This window comes from Nycticebus coucang, chromosome 18 (genome assembly GCF_027406575.1).
Source record: "Nycticebus coucang isolate mNycCou1 chromosome 18, mNycCou1.pri, whole genome shotgun sequence".
In the NCBI taxonomy this organism is placed as follows: domain Eukaryota; kingdom Metazoa; phylum Chordata; class Mammalia; order Primates; family Lorisidae; genus Nycticebus; species Nycticebus coucang.
In genome coordinates, this window is record NC_069797.1 from 37092215 (window position 1) to 37110029 (window position 17815).

At 43.5% G+C, this 17815-nt stretch overlaps 1 protein-coding gene across 1 annotated transcript in view; it reads right to left on the reverse strand.

The window, feature by feature from the left end:
- CCL1 (C-C motif chemokine ligand 1) overlaps positions 1–17815 on the reverse strand; it is a 65313-nt gene that overhangs the window by 12333 nt on the left and 35165 nt on the right. The gene's annotated exons all lie outside the window — the stretch shown is intronic.

A 17815-nucleotide genomic window follows, 5' to 3' on the forward strand; every position in this document is an offset into this window, starting at 1 on the left:
CACCCAACTGGGCACCCCCAGAAGGTGGGTTTTTTTTAAGGTTGTGTCAAAGTACCCTACTGTACACCTATATTGCCCTGTCTCCCTCTTTCTGTGCCTCTCTTCTTTTTGTCAATATTCCTTATACCCACCCCCTCTCCTTTCTCTTTCTTTTTTTTTCTTATCACTCACTCCTCCTTTCTTTCATCCCTTTTTTGCTCTTCAACCTTCTCACCCTTCTGGTCCTGTAACCCTTAGTCCACAGGCACGAGAACTTAAAGAGCAAGAGGAACTGAAAGGAAAATTAGGGCAAGGAAACAGATAAAAGAAATCACTCATGAGGAAGAATCAGCAGAAAACTCCAGGCAACATGAAGAAGCAGTCCAGAGCAACCCCGCCAAGGGACCATGAGGTAGCTACTGCAGAGGATTCCACCTGTAAAGAAATGTTAGGAATGACAGAAAGGGAATTTAGAATACACATGTTGAAAACAATGAAAGAAATGATGGAAACAATGAAGGAAATTGCTAATAAAGTGGAAAATAACAAAAAGGAAATCCAAAAACAGAATCAAATAAGAGATGAACGATATGAAGAATATAAAAAGGATATAGCAGAGCTGAAGGAACTGAAACAGTCAATCAGGGAACTTAAAGACGCAATGGAAAGTATCAGCAACAGGTTAGACCATGCAGAAGAAAGAATTTCAAGGTAGAAGACAAAGTTCTTGAGATAACTCAGACAGTAAAAGAGGCAGAAAAGAAGAGAGAGAAAGCAGAACGTTCACTGTCAGAATTATGGGACTTTATGAAGCGTTCCAACATACGAGTTATAGGAATGCCAGAAGGGGAAGAAGAATGCCCCAGAGGAATGGAAGCCATACTAAAGAATATTATAAAAGAAAATTTCCCAAACATCACCAAAGATTCTGACACACTGCTTTCAGAGGGATATCGGACCCCAGGTCGCCTCAAATCTAACCGAGCTTCTCCAAGACACATTGTGATGAACCTGTCCAAAGTCAAGACAAAAGAAAAGATTCTGCAAGCTGCCAGGAGTAAGCGCCAGTTGACCTACAGGGGCAAATCCATCAGAGTGACCGCTGACTTCTCTAATGAAACTTTCCAAGCAAGAAGACAATGATCTACCTTTAATCTACTTAAAACAGAACAATTTCCAGCCCACAATTCTGTACCCTGCTAAGCTAAGCTTCAAAATTGACGGAGAAATCAAATCATTTACGGATACACAAACATTGAGGAAATTCGCCACAACAAGACCAGCTTTACAGGAAATACTTCAACCTGTTCTGCACACTGACCACCACAATGGATCAGCAGCAAAGTAAGAACTCAGAAATCAAAGGACAGAACCTAACCTCCACACTGATGCAAAAGATAAAACTAAGCTATGGAATCTCACCAAATAAGATGAATAGAATACTACCACACTTATCAATTATCTCAATATATGTTAATGGCTTGAATTCCCCACTGAAGAGACATAGATTGGCTGACTGGATTAAAAAACACAAGCCATCCATTTGCTGTCTGCAAGAAACACACCTGGCTTCAAAAGACAAATTCAAGCTCCGAGTCAAGGGTTGGAAGACAATTTTTCAGGCAAATGGAATTCAGAAGAAAAGAGGAGTTGCAATCTTATTTTCAGATACATGTGGATTTAAAGCAACTAAAGTCAAAAAAGACAAAGATGGTCACTTTATATTGGTCAAGGGAAAACTACAACAAGAAGACATTTCAATTCTAAATATTTATGCACCCAAATTAAATGCTCCCAGATTCTTGAAGCAGACCTTACTCAGTCTGAGCAATATGATATCTGATAATACCATCATAACAGGGGACTTTAACACTCCTCTTACAGAGCTGGACAGATCCTCTAAACAGAAATTAAACAAACATATAAGAGATTTAAATGAGACCCTAGAACAACTATGCACGATAGACGCATATAGAACACTCCACCCCAAGGATAAAGAATATACATTCTTCTCATCACCCCATGGAACATTCTCCAAAATTAATCATATCCTGGGACACAAAACAAATATCAACAGAATCAAAAGAATTGAAATTTTACCTTGTATCTTTTCAGACCATAAGGCACTAAAGGTGGAACTCAACTCTAAGAAAAATGCTCAACCCCACCCAAAGGCATGGAAATTAAACAATCTTCTGTTGAATAACAGATGGGTGCAGGAAGAAATAAAACAGGAAATCATTAACTTCCTTGAGCATAACAACAATGAAGACACAAGCTACCAAAACCTGTGGGATACTGCAAAAGCAGTTTTGAGAGGAAAATTCATCGCTTTAGATGCCTACATTCGAAAATCAGAAAGAGAGCACATCAACAATCTCACAAGAGATCTTATGGACTTGGAAAAAGAAGAACAATCTAAGCCTAAACTCAGTAGAAGAAAAGAAATATCCAAAATCAAATCAGAGATCAATGAAATTGAAAACAAAAGAATCATTCAGAAAATTAATGAAAAAAGGAGTTGGTTTTTTGAAAAAATAAATAAAATAGATAAACCATTGGCCAGACTAACTAGAAATAGAAAAGTAAAATCTCTAGTAACCTCAATCAGAAACGATAAAGGCGAAATAACAACTGATCCCACAGAGATACAAGAGATCATCTCTGAATACTACCAGAAACTCTATGCCCAGAAATGTGACAATGTGAAGTAAATGGATCAATATTTGGAATCACACCCTCTCCCTAGACTCAGCCAGGAAGAAAGAGAGCTCCTGAACAGACCAATTTCAAGCACTGAGATCAAAGAAACAATAAAAAAGCTTCCAACCAAAAAATGCCCTGGTCCAGATGGCTTCACTCCAGAATTCTATCAAACCTTCAAGGAAGAGCTTATTCCTGTACTGCAGAAATTATTCCAAAAAAATGAGGAAGAAGGAATCTTCCCCAACACATTCTATGAAGCAAACATCACCCTAATACCAAAACCAGGAAAAGACCCAAAGAAAAAGGAGAATTTCAGACCAATCTCACTCATGAACATAGACGCAAAAATTCTCAACAAAATCCTAGCCAATAGATTACAGCTTATCATCAAAAAGTCATTCATCATGATCAAGTAGGCTTCATCCCAGGGATGCAAGGCTGGTTTAACATACGCAAATCCATAAACGTTATCCACCATATTAACAGAGGCAAAAATAAAGATCACATGATCCTCTCAATAGATGCAGAAAAAGCATTTGATAAAATCCAGCATCCTTTTCTAATTAGAACACTGAAGAGTATAGGCATAGGTGGCACATTTCTAAAACTGATTGAAGCTATCTATGACAAACCCACAGCCAATATTTTACTGAATGGAGTAAAACTGAAAGCTTTTCCTCTTAGAACTGGAACCAGACAAGGTTGTCCTCTGTCACCTTTACTATTCAACATAGTGCTGGAAGTTCTAGCCAATACAATTAGGCAAGACAAGGAAATAAAGGGAATCCAAATGGGAGCAGAGGAGGTCAAACTCTCCCTCTTTGCTGACGACATGATCTTATACTTAGAGAACCCCAAAGACTCAACCACAAGACTCCTAGAAGTCATCAAAAAATACAGTAATGATTCAGGATATAAAATCAATGTCCACAAGTCAGTAGCCTTTGTATACACCAATAACAGTCAAGATGAGAAGCTAATTAAGGACACAACTCCCTTCACCATAGTTTCAAAGAAAATGAAATACCTAGGAATGTACCTAACGAATGAGGGGAAGGACCTCTATAAAGAAAACTACGAAATCCTCAGAAAGGAAATAGCAGAGGATATTAACAAATGGAAGAACATACCATGCTCATGGATGGGAAGAATCAACATTGTTAAAATGTCTATACTTCCCAAAGCAATCTACCTATTCAATGCCATTCCTATCAAAGTACCTACATCGTACTTTCAAGATTTGGAAAAAATGATTCTGCGTTTTTTATGGAACCGGAAAAAACCCCGTATAGCTAAGGCAGTTCTTAGTAATAAAAATAAAGCTGGGGGCATCAGCATACCAGATTTTAGTCTGTACTACAAAGCCATAGTGGTCAAGACAGCATGGTACTGGCACAAAAAAGAGACATAGACACTTGGAATCGAATTGAAAACCAAGAAATGAAACTAACATCTTACAACCACCTAATCTTTGATAAACCAAACAAGAACTTACCTTGGGGGAAAGACTCCCTATTCAATAAATGGTGTTGGGAGAACTGGATGTCTACATGTGAAAGACTGAAACTGGACCCACACCTTTCCCCACTCACAAAAATTGATTCAAGATGGATAAAGGACTTAAATTTAAGGCATGAAACAATAAAAATCCTCCAAGAAAGCATAGGAAAAACACTGGAAGATATTGGCCTGGGGGAAGACTTCATGAAGAAGACTGCCATGGCAATTGCAACAACAACAAAAATAAACAAATGGGACTTCATTAAACTGAAAAGCTTCTGTACAGCTAAGGAGACAATAACCAAAGCAAAGAGACAACCTACACAATGGGAAAGGATATTTGCATATTTTCAATCAGACAAAAGTTTGATAACTAGGATCTATAGAGAACTCAAATTAATCCACATGAAAAAAGCCAACAACCCCATAGATCAATGGGCAAGAGACATGAATAGAACTTTCTCTAAAGATGACAGACAAATGGCTAACAAACACATGAAAAAATGTTCATCATCTCTATATTTAGAGAAATGCAAATCAAAACAACCCTGAGATATCATCTAACCCCAGTGAGAATGGCCCACATCACAAAATCTCAAAACTGCAGATGCTGGCGTGGATGTGGAGAGAAGGGAACACTTTTACACTGCTGGTGGGACTGCAAACTAGTACATCCTTTCTGGAAGGAAATATGGAGAAACCTCAAAGCACTCAAGCTAGACCTCCCATTTGATCCTGCAATCCCATTACTGGGCATCTACCCAGAAGGAAAGAAATCCTTTTATCATAAGGACACTTGTACTAGACTGTTTATTGCAGCTCAATTTACAATCGCCAAAATGTGGAAACAGCCTAAATGCCCACCAACCCAGGAATGGATTAACAAGCTGTGGTATATGTATACCATGGAATACTATTCAGCCATTAAAAAAAAATGGAAACTTTACATCCTTCGTATTAACCTGGATGGAAGCAGAAGATATTATTCTTAGTAAAGCATCACAAGAATGGAGAAGCATGAATCCTATGTACTCAATCTTGATATGAGGACAATTAATGACAATTAAGGTTATGGGGGGAGGAAGCAGAAAGAGGGATGGAGGGAGGGGGGTGGGGCCTTAGTGTGTGTCACACTTTATGGGGGCAAGACATGATTGCAAGAGGGACTTTACCTAACAATTGCAATCAGTGTAACTGGCTTATTGTACCCTCAATGAATCCCCAACAATAAAAAGAAAAACAAGCCTGCCAATATTGCCTCTGACAAAGGTTTGATGACCAGAATCCACAGAGAACTCAAAGTTATAAGAAAAGAACAAGTAATCCTATTTAATTGTGGGCAAGGGACTTGAACAGAAGCTTCTCTGAAGAAGACAGGTGCACGGCCTACAGACACATGAAGAAATGCTCATCGTCTGTGATCACCAGAGAAATGCAAATCAAAACCACTTTGAGATATCATCTAACTCCAATAAGACTGGCTCACATAACAAAATCCCACAACTACAAATGTTGGCATGGATGTGGAGAAAAGGGAACATTTCTGCACTGCTGGTGGGAGTGCAAGCTAATATGTCCCTTTTGGAAAGAAATATGGAGAATACTCAGGGATCTAAAAGTAGACCTGCCATTTGATCCTGCGATGCCTCTATTAGGTGTATATCCAAAAGACCAAAAATCACTTTATAACAAAGATATTTGTACCAGATTGTTCATTGCAGCTCAATTCATAATAGCCAAGTCATAGAAGAAGCCCAAGTGCCCATCGATTCATGAATGGATTAATAAATTGTGGTATATGTATACCATGGAATATCATGCAGCCTTAAAAAAGATGGAGACTTTACCTCTTTTATGTTTACATGGATGGAGCTGGAACATATCCTTCTTAGTAAAGTATCTCAGGAATGGAAGAAAAAATATCTCCCATGTACTCAGTACTATTATGAAACCAATTTACAATCACTCACACTTTCATATGAAGAATAGGTCACAACTATGGTCCAAGATGAAGGAGGGAGGAGGGGGGATGAGAATGGAGGGGGAAGGTCATATGGAGGGAGGGTTCACACCAATGGTGCATAATGCAAGGGTACATGTTGGGTCTATTAGTATAGAGTATAAATGTCTTAACACAATAACTAAGTAAATGAGATGAGGTATACATTAATCAGTGTGATGTAAGCGTTCCTAATTCTATATGAATCAGCACATTGTACCCCATAAATGCATTGATGTATATATGATCTATGTGTTTGTGATTTAATAAAAAACAAAAGCAAGCCTAACTCCATTTTGATGTAATTCCTTTTCCTGAGAGTCAATGGGAAGGCAAACAAGCCGGATTCCATTCTGTTGTTTTGCTGCATTTTATTGCTTTTAGAAAGAAACCAGTTCCACTTGCTTCCCCACCCATTGCCTGGAATTTTAAGTGTACCTGGTTAGAACTGTTAGAATTATTAGTATTGGGAGGGTGGAGCAAGATGGCGGCCGAGTAACAGCTTCCCTGCAACTGGGTATGGTGAGTCTGGGGAGATCAGACTCCAGGCATCTCTGGCTGGTGGGATCTGCCTATAATCATCTCTTTGAGGATACAGGGAGTCAGCAAGGGACTTGTGGACCCCAAGAGGAGGATAAAAACAGTGGGAAACTGGCAAGTATTTGCGTGTGTTCGATCAACCTAATCCCGCTGGCAACCTAAGTACAAGCAGCAGTGAGAGTACAAACCAGAAAGGCCTTACCTGTGAACTGTTTCGGTGTTTTTGAACTTGGCACTCGGTTGAACTGCCTTGGGAAGAGCTTGAGCAGGAGTGTGGAGAACTTTGGGCATTGTCTAGGGCCCCAGACTGAGCTGCTGAGCTGGGCCACAGGGAGCCATTGTGAGAGAACTGCCCCAGCAAGTTCTGTCCTCAGGGTCCCAGAGGGCGGGAACTAGTAACCTAGTGACTGAGCAGCCTAAAGGTGGAGACTGAGCTGCCTTACAGCCTTAACCCTTAGGGGCAGAGTGAGACTAGTTTTGGCACACTGGGGCCTTGGGCTGTTGCCCTGGGTACAGTGCCATGGCGTCACAGCTCATAGCAACCTCAAACTCCTGGGTTTGGCACTGCCCAGACCCCCATAATAGCTGCACCATGACCCACGACCTGTGTCCGCCGGGACTCCGCATGCCCTGACCAGTAACTGCGGGAGCCACGCAACCCTGCATCCTCCCTCCTGTATCCTCTCTGCCTCCACACTGGCCCGCTCATCTGGCCAGGGATACTGGTAACCGTATGCCCTCTGGAGCCCTCCCTGCCTCTGTGCAGAGCCCTTATCCTGGCCAGAGACTGCTGGAGCCTTGGGTGCTCTGTGGCAAAGTCACTGAGCACCAGACACTCCCAGAATCGTGCGCACCACCTCCTGCCCTGTTGCTGGATCCAGGTGCATCACATGCTGGAGCTGCTTCCACAAACAGAACTCCCTAGCTGGGTCAGCCCCAAAGGAACCACACAGGGTCACTCCCTACAAAGACCCAGCAAAAATAGAGTGATCCCGCTGGGGTCTAATCTTGGAGAGACACCTCCCCAACTCTGAGGACAGCCAGAGGCAACAGTGAAAAACAATCATGAGGTGAAATCAACAGAAAAACTCTGGCAATATGAATAATCAGAGTAGATCAACTCCCCAAGGATCAATGGGGCAGACACAGCACAAGATCCCATGCACAAACGAATAGCTGAGATGTCAGAAATTGAATTCAGAATCTGGATAGCAAATAAGATTGAATTAGAATTCCAAGCAGTAACCCAAAAGATATCTCAAGAATTCAATGAATTCAAAGACCAAATGACCAAAGATTTTGACACATTGAGACAAGAAGTTGTAGCCCTCAAAGATCTGAGAAACAAAGTAGAATCCCTCACTAACAGAATGGAGCAAGCAGAAGAAAGGATTTCTGACATTGAAGACAAAGTTTTTGAATGGTCCCAAACTCTCAAAGAGGAAGAGAAATAGAGGGCAAAAACAGATCACTCTCTCAGAGAGCTCTGGGATAATTCGAAGAAAACTAATATTCATCTTATAGGGATTCCTGAAAGTGATGAAGTGGCTTCACAAGGCACAGAGTCTCTTCTCCATGAGATTATGAAGGAGAACTTTCCAGACATGCCAAGAGATTCTGAAATTCAGATAGCAGACAGTTTCAGAACTCCAGCATGACTCAACCCAAATAAGACATCCCCCAGACACATCATAATTAATTTCACTAAAGTTAATATGAAGGAGAAAATTCTGAAAGCTGCCAGATGAAAGAAAACCATTACCTTCAAGGGGAAGAATATTGGAATAACTGCAGATTTCTCTGCTGAAACCTTTCAAGCTAGAAGAGGATGGTCATCGACTTTTAATCTCCTAAAACAAAATAACTTTCAACCCAGGATCCTGTACCCAGTTAAACTGAGTTTCATTTATGACAGAGAAATTAAATACTTCAATGACATTCACATGTTGAAGAAATTTGCTATAACTAAACCAGCTCTCCAGGATATTCTCAGACCTATCCTCCATAAAGACCAGCGTAATCCTCCACCACAAAAGTAAACCCACCCAGAAAATTTTGATCAAATTCCAACTTCCACAGTCGCAAAAGGATTAAACTGTCCACCGGTCTCTCGAAAGGCTTATCAATATTCTCAATTAATGTGAATGGTTTCAACTGTCCTCTAAAGAGGCACACGTTGGCTGACTGGATACAAGAAAAGAACACGTGACCCCATCTGAGGGTGGGCAAGGGACTTGAGGAGAAACTTCTCTAAAGAAGACCGACGCAAGATCTACAAACACATGAAAAAAAGCTTATCATCCTTATTCATCAGAGAAATGCAAATCAAAACTACTCTGAGATATCACCTAACCCCAGTAAAAGTAGCCCACATAACAAAATCCCCAAACCAGAAATGTTGGCGTGGATGTGGAGAAAGGGGCACACTTCTACACTGCTGGTGGGAATGCACACTAATACGTTCCTTCTGGAAGGATGTTTGGAGAATACTTAGAGACCTAAAAATAGACCTGCCATTTGATCCTATAATTCCTTTACTAGATTTATACCCAGAAGACTGAAAATCACAGTATAACAAAGACATCTGTACCAGAATGTTTTTTGCAGCCCAATTCATAATTGCTAGGTCATGGAAGAAGCCCAAGTACCCATCGACCCATGAATGGACTAGCAAATTGTGGTACATGTATACCATGGAATATTATGCAGCCTTAAAAGAAAGATGGAGACTTTACCTCTTTCATGTTTACATGGTTAGAGCTGGAACATATTCTTCTTAGCAAAGTATCTCAGGAATGGAAGAAAAAGTATCCAATGTACTCAGCCCTACTATGAAGCTAAATTATAGCTTTCACATGAAGACTATAACCCAACTATAGCATAAGACTATGGGGAAAGGGCCAAGGAAGGGGAAGGGAAGGAGGAGGTTATGGTGGAGAGAGGGTAATGGGTGGGGCCACACCTACGGTGCATCTTAGAATGGGTACAGGTGAAACTTAACTAAATGCAGAATACAAATGTCTACATACAATAACTAAGAAAATGCCATGAAGGCTACGTTGAACCGTTTTATAAGAATATTTCAGATTGTATATGAAACCAGTACATTGTACCCCTTGATTGCACTAATGTACACAGCTATGATTTAATAATAAAAATAAAAAATTAATAAAAAAAGAATTATTAGTATCATGTAGAAAGTCACCAGCTACCTTTGTGACAACAGCCCTCATGATCATGTTAAGGTGGTCTTCCTGCCGCCTGTATATGATATGGAAATGCTCAAAGAGCAAGTTTTACTCCACTTTACTGTTTACTCCTTTTCTGTTGTATTCCATGCCTTGGAGACTGGTTCTTCTTATTTGCCCTCCCATTGTACAGAATTGTTAGTAATGTAGGTTACTGACTGCACTCGTGATTATTGCTTTTTATGATCATGTTGTTTATGACCCTCACCTGTGAGTCCCCCTCCCTAAATTACCTAAGAACATTGTAGACGGTATTTGTTTTGTAAAAATTACTTAGTGCTCTCGTGATCATAACATTGTGTAAATTAAACTGCCATACCCTTGTGATCTCTCCTACTTGTTTTTGCCCCTCCTGACTTCCCCTAACTGTTGTTTTCACTTTTGTAATTATGTTTGTTTACCCCCTGGAAAAGCTTTGCCTTATAAAAGTTAGAGCCTCAGTCAACTCAGGGCTGCACCCAGAAACCCCATGTTGGGACACTGGGGCACTCGCTGCCAGCTCTTCAATAAAAGGACTCCTCTTTAATTCAACTTGTCTGATGGAGTGGTCTTTGGGGGGACTCCTGGGCATTAATACTGATTTAAACCTTTACTGAAAAACTGTAAGTTGGCTCAGCACCTGTAGCACAGTGGTTATGGCGCCAGCCACATGCACCCAGGCTGGCGGGTTCGAACCTGGCCTAGGCCTACTAAACAAAAATGACAACTGCAACAAAAAAATAGCTGGACGTTGTGGTGGGCACCTGTGGTCCCAGCTACTCTGGAGGCTAAGGCAAGAGAATCGCCTAAGCCCAAGAGTTTGAGGTTACAATGAGCCGTGATGGTGACATGGTGAGACTCTGTCTCAAAAAAGAAAAAAGAAAAACTATGAGTTAATAATTTTTCTGTTATTTCATTATCAAGACCTATCATCCTTTCACCAGGCTCTTCCTTCTGCGATTTGTTGTCTGTGTGCCAGTGTCCGGAGAGCTGGGCTGTGGACAGACAGCTGGGGTCCAGGATGCTAAAGTGCTGTAGGCCCCACAGCCCACCTGCAGAACAGGGCACAGTGCCCATCTTCTAAGGTAATAGTGAGGGAAAGGCCTAGCATTTCCACCCCACAGAGAAGGATGCAAGGGCAGGAAGTGACAGCAATTAACTCCAAACTACAGCCACTAAAACCATCAGGATTTGCCACCCATCTTTGAGGTGACATGCTCACAGACTGCTGGGAAAGTCCCCTGAATAGATAGCCCTTCCCTCTTTAGGATGTGGACGGGATGGCCCGGGACATGCCACAGCCCACAGCCTATTTCCCAATGTATCCTGTGCCCACAGCCCTGGGAGCTGATCGGGCAGTGTCCCTCAGACCTGGCCCACCCAGAGAGAAGCCCCTGGTACCAGATCTGGCCTCCTGGGCTGTGGTTTGAACTAAACTGACCACTGACTACAATCCTCACCCCTCTGCAACAGAAGCCAGGCCTCAGATGCACTGGCCCACTCAGAGCCTGAGTCTGGCCTGGTGGCCCTCACCCCATCGTCTGAGAGTGTACAGAATTCTGGGCTTGAAAGCCAGGCACCCACAATTAATCCAGGCTGCCACCCACTAGGATCTAGTCAGTCTACTCATCTCCCTACACTTCTGAGTTACCACCTATAAAACTAGGTTAACGCCTCTATCTCAGGAATGCTGGCCGACTACACACAGCACTCACGTGGGAAAGCTTCTGGCACAGAGCCAGCTCAGATATTGTGACTTCTGTGTTCTGAGTTTCTTCCTGCCCTGACACATCTGTGTAGCTGCTCTTAAGAGCTGGTTGTAAGTTGGCTAGGTCCCATTTCTCCACTCTGTCTAGCTAACCTGCCTCCCTCAGGGACAGATTTCTGGAGCCAAATTCACCAGGGGAGCCCCAGAAGTCAGGATGGCTGCCTGCCAGCCACAGCTGGCCTCTGCAGTCTTGTGGGTCCCACTCACCCCGTGCTCCTGACCAGGATGGGTTACATAATATACAGGGTCCGGTGCAAAATGAAAGGGTGGATTCCTTATCCAAAAACCAAAAATCTCAGGATGGCACAGGTCAGACGCCAGAAGCCTTCCTGCCATGTTTCTGATTCCTCTTAGTGGGTATTTATCCACCAGGTTTTCCCTGGAGTCTCCCACAGCCCAGTCTGTGTCCCCTGTGTCCTAGCCCAGAAAGTGACTTTCTAAATCTCCACCATTGTCATTTTATCAGGCTTTTAAATTTCTTGACATGAGGCTTTCGTGAGGCAGAAGGGTAAATTTCGCTTCCTACAGACATTTCTCCTAGTGACGCATGAACCTTCAAGCCGGCTGCCCTGAGCGGAGTGAGAGGCCAGAGCCTCCGCCAGCCACGCAGGGCCGAGGATGTGGAGAGGGGCGGGTGTGAGCAACATGACAGTGTTCGTTCTGAGGATCTGGATTCTGTCCTGCCCTCTGTTTGTAGCTGGAACTTGTCTCAACCGCCCGGACGTGATGGAGTCCAGTGATGGAGTGTTGTGTGCCCAGCCCAGTGCCTGGCACAGATGAGTGTTAAAGGACTCTGTCACCCTCTCCTCTGCTACCACCTCACATGCTGTCCAGGGGCGGGGGCGCTGAGGTCCAGGCTGATAAAGCAGGCAGATTGCTCCGGGAACTCACTCCCCCTGCCTGGCCGTTCTTGTGCTGTCATAACAGCACCAGAGAAAGGGAGAGGAAGTGGGCAGCTGGCTTTTGTCCTGCTTCTGCCACCTGTGATCTCCATCTACATCAGCGTCTTTATCCACCATCTACATTAGCATCTTTATCCATAGTTATGGACTCTAATCTTTTCCCTGCTTAACTGCCCGAGGTCATGAGCCTCAAAGGAGACAAAGGCTGGATGGAAGCTGTGTCTGGCTGAGCTTGAAGTTATCAATATTACCCTCCCTCACCCTGCTGGCTCCCGTGAGGTAGTGCACCCCACTCCCTCCAGGTCCCACCTCCCACTTTTTCAACATCCTGCAAAACTGGCCTCTGCCCCTGCCATGTCACCAAAACTACCACGGCCAGAGTTGCCAGTGACCTGCATGTTGCTAAATCCAAGGCACCCAGGCTGCCACCTGGGCTGACCTCTCAGCACCCTTGATCTACTGGCCCTTCCCTCTTGAACCGTCCCCTTACCATGGCTTCTGTGACATGTGGTCCCCTGGTTCTCCTCCAACCTCTGCAGCTGGTACTCTGAGACTTCGTGAGAGAGTCCTCATCCTCTGTCCGCTCCTTGATCTTGGCATTCCTCGGGCCCCCCATGCAGTGATAGCAGCTGATAACTAACTAACATTGATTGAATGCTCCCTGTGTAGTAGGCACCTCTTTAAGCAATTCACAAGGGTTAACTTGTCACATCTTCCTAACATCCCTGGAAGATGTTATCATTATCCCCCACTGTGTAGATAAGAAAACTGAGCCACAGAGAAGCCTTAGAAGGTTACATAGGGAGTCATAGCTGGGGGGAGGGGGGGGTCAAAAACAAGCTGTCAGCCTCTGAACACCGGAACCAGCCTTCTGCACATCTCAGCAGAGACAAACATCTTAGCCTACCCTGCAGGGCTCCCCCTCTCTGCCCACAGCCTCCACCACCTATAATCTCTACACCTGATGTCCCCTAGACTGAGCATCACCCCTTCCACCAGATGCATCCTGGGCATTGTGCCTGCTCCTCGCCCGTGAATAATAAACTTGTCACCCGAGGAGCTTCTATTCTTCTGACGAACTTTGTTCCCAATCTCCCCCGTGAGACCATCTCCCTCTGCTGTGGGGTCAGGCGTCTTTCTCTTTTCTCTGCTGTTATCTGCACTGCCTTACAATGTGTTCATTCCCATGACAGCCTTCCTGGCTGGACGCTGAGCTCCTCGCCTAACATGATGTGTGAGCAAAAATGAAATGGACGTCTACCCATGTTTTAAGGAATTGGGCTAGGTAAAACCCTAAGCCTTCACAGTCACGCCAACACCTGCTGTGGCATTCCTGCAGGGACACACAGTGCACACGGGTTCCCTCCTGAGCCCCCACTCACACTCCCAGGCCCAGGCCCTCCTGCAGGCCGTCTCATCCCCGCAGGCCCTTCTCCACATCTGCATAGAATGAAAGACCCACAGAGCTCATCCCAGCTCTTACAAGTCTGACTTTTGCATTCTTCTGAAATATTCATTTCATTTCCTGGGGCGTAATAGCTACAGCTTCACCACAGGGTCTGTGCTTTATCAGACAAGGTTATCTCCAAGCAGAAAGAGTGGCCGCCAGTTACAGCAATGCTCCTTTATATGTTCACAGTGACCTGTGACTTCTTCAGTCCCTTATCCCCATTAGGATCTTGCAACAGGTGTGGAATAGTTATTACAAATGTACTTTACAAATGAAGAAATCAAGACCCTCGGAGGTTAACAACACACACACATACCAAGTCCTCCACCCAGATGCTCTGAGCAAAGTATTGGACCCATGCTGGGTGTATAAAATGTAGCTTACGATAACTCACTGTGTCTGATCTTTCTCCAGTGGGTCTGAAGTTTCCCGTTAGAGAACCCATCAGATTCCACATTACTCTGTGAATATGTGGTCTCATCTCCCCAGCGAGTGCCATGTTAGAGCTCGTGCATGCCAGGGGAACATGGGATGGGTCAAAGCCATGTAATAAGATGGTCCCCTCCACAGGACTGCATTCGGAGCATTGCAGTGCAGGCTCCATATCAGCACTGACCTGGGCAAGCCTCTGCCCTCATCTCACCCATGTAAGTAAGAAAACAGGTAAATGCAATCTGCCTTTAACAAATTCAGGTCCATCAATGCAGGGAAGTTGAATTTAAGACTGTTATTAACTAAATATGGTTCTTTTACTTTCAACCATCTGTACCTCCTTCCCACAGTATTATTGGGTGGGAAGGTACTTAGGAGATATGCTTTAATGGAGAGTTTATTGGGATTTGTAATTAGCAGAGCACTTGTGAACACTTTAAAATACTTGGAAGCAGATGAAACCCATTAAAGAGAATCAACCACTCAAAAAGACAAAAGCAGCAGCATCCATTTACACGCCAGCAATTGTTGTGCCAATTAGAAATGCATACACTCAACCAGCTACAGTAAATCTTACTGCTGGTGCATCCCTTCCAGCAAGAAACACTCATTAATTAAGTCAACAAATATTTAATGGATCCCTACTCCGTGTTGGGCATTCTGCTATGTCCTGGGAACCAAGACGCAGAAGGTGCTCATCCTTGTAGAGCTAACACCTTGCAGGAGAGACATAATCTTCAAGCAAGCAAGTGTATAAACAAGATAATTTCAAATAGGATAAGTCAATGAAAGAAGCATAACAAAGGATGTGACTTGAAGGGGATTAAAGAGTTTGCATGTGAGCTGAGACTTGAATGCCAAGAAGATAGGTAGTTGAAGGAGGTGAAAACCGAAGGCAGAGAGAACAGTAAACACACAGCCTGATGTGTCTTAGCTTAGACAAAGATGTAAGTAAAAGTAGCCAATGTGGGAGGTGCAGGAAAAATTAGTAAGGAAAGGGGGGAGCCAAATAGAGAAGGGAAGCCTTAATAAAGGATATGTTATCAAGCCGGTCCCACAGTGGGAGCCACATCCCCCAGGGACACTGTGACACAGTCCGGAGCACGCACCTGAGTCAGCCCACCCAGAAGCAAGGGGCCTGCGGGCTTCACACTCCGATTCCTGCTTGTCATTGACAAGGGCTGCCCTGGGCGTTTGTGGCCTCCCTGCTCAAGGCTGAGGTCAGTTGATGTGCGGTGAACCGGAAGGTCTGGCTAAGGGAAGTGAGTAGAGTGCTGACAGCGTGCGCCACATGCGGGGCCCAGCCTAGAGTGTTCTGGGAAGAAAGACCTCTCTTTCTTAACATGAAAAACTTGTGGTTGGATCGCGGAAAGAAGTGAAGTCCAAGAGGAAGGCAGCTAGCAGCTTGCGGGAAGCCTGCGAGTCCACGGCGAGCTTGAAGTTTAGTCTTTGTGTATTAGGAAGGCAGTTGTGACATGCAGTCAGGAATATATAATGACTTCCGTTTTTAGTGGGCATTCTCCCTCAGCTGTGTGGAGAACAAGGCAGCAGGTAGGAGAACCCGTCAGAAGGGAAATAGCCCGAGTCTAGGGGAGAGATGGCCGTGACTCCTGTTGGCACGGGGACAGCAAAGTGGACAGACCCGGCGTGTCGCAAAGGGGGAGCAGGACGGGAGTGGGGACTAGTTGAAGGAAGGATGGAGCTTGGCTTGAGCATGTCAGTATTGAGATAGGAGGGTTACAAGAGGAATGAGTTTAATATCACTGTTCTCCAGGTACACCGTCCCACTCATAGATTATGGAACACGGGGCAGCCACTCTCCCAGTCTGACCTTTAGTTTTCTCATTTTGAAAATAAAGGAGTAGAACTAAACAATTTCTAAGGACCCTCTCAGCTCTAATATTTTATAATTTTAAAAAACAATCAGAACAATTTCTTTTTTATAAAAGCTTTACTTGAGGCCAGGCGTGGTAGCTCACACCTATAATTCTGGGAGGTCAAGGCCCATGGATTGCTTGAGCTCAGGAATTCAATACCAGAGTGAGCAAGAGTGAGACTCCATCTCTGCTAAAAAATAGAAAAAAACTAGGTGGATGCTGTGGTGGTCACCTATAGTCCCAGCTACTGGGGAGGCTGAGACAAAAGGATGGCTTCAGCCCCGAGGTTGCTGTGAATTATGACACTATGGCACTCTGCCCAGGGTGACAGAGTGAAACTCTGTCTCAAACAAATAAAATAAAAATTAAAAAAGCTTTACTTGTTTTAAATAATGCCACAAATTCAACTGACCCATTACATTAAAAAAAAAAAAAAAAAACGAGGACCTTGACAATAACCTACATCTAATCATATTTTTACACTATACGATTTTCCCCAATTCCACCAGCTCACAGGAACCAATACTCCAAATTCCCTTACTTTCTGTTTTCTATAAATTTAGTCCATATATATCTCTAAAGTGTGTACGTATTTTTCTTTTGTAATTTTGCTTTATGAAAAGGGTATCAAACTGCTTATAATCATTTTTGCTGAGTCGTACTTTGTGAATATCTGGTTCATTCTCATTATTCTGTATCACTGGAAGTTCATTTGTCTTAAATGCTGTATAATATTTCCCTGGATAAATATTCTATTGTTTATTCACCGACTCCATTTTGATGGGCATTGGAGTCTTTTCCGGACTTTCGCCATTGTAAACAGTGCTGAACATTCTTACGTATAAACATTCCTCTATGTGTAAGGCTTCTCTTAGGTGTATATGAAAATGTGGAATTGCTGGGTCAGAATGTTCACTGTCCGGACCAAGTTCTACCTGTCAGGCACTAAGTGTTTTCTTTTCTGTGAAATGTCTCTTCCCAGTTTGTCCTGTTTTTCTTTGAGGCATTTGTGTTTTTCTTATCAATATCATCAGCCTGCTTTCTCTAGCTGCAATTTCAAGTCCTTAGACAGCATCAAGGTTTAGAAGACGTTCCTCTGGTCCATTTTGTCCAACAAACAGGATCCCTTGGCAGCACCTCATTCTTATCAGAGGTCTTGACAAAGGCAGTGACTGTCATGTCTGTGATTTGGTCTTGGCCTCTGGGCTGAATGTTAATGGTCATATCTTTGTTTTGATCTGTGCCCTAAAGCTGTGTCCTATATTGAGACTATTTTACATACTGCAGAGGCTGGAGATAAAAGACGGTTGCATCTTTCAAGCCTGTGAGCCCTAGTATTTCTAGACTTTCTATGTTCTCTTTTGATTCCACTTGCAAATGAGCCTGCCCTTTGCTGATGTAATTCTCTTTCTTGTGTTCCCTCATGAAACATCGG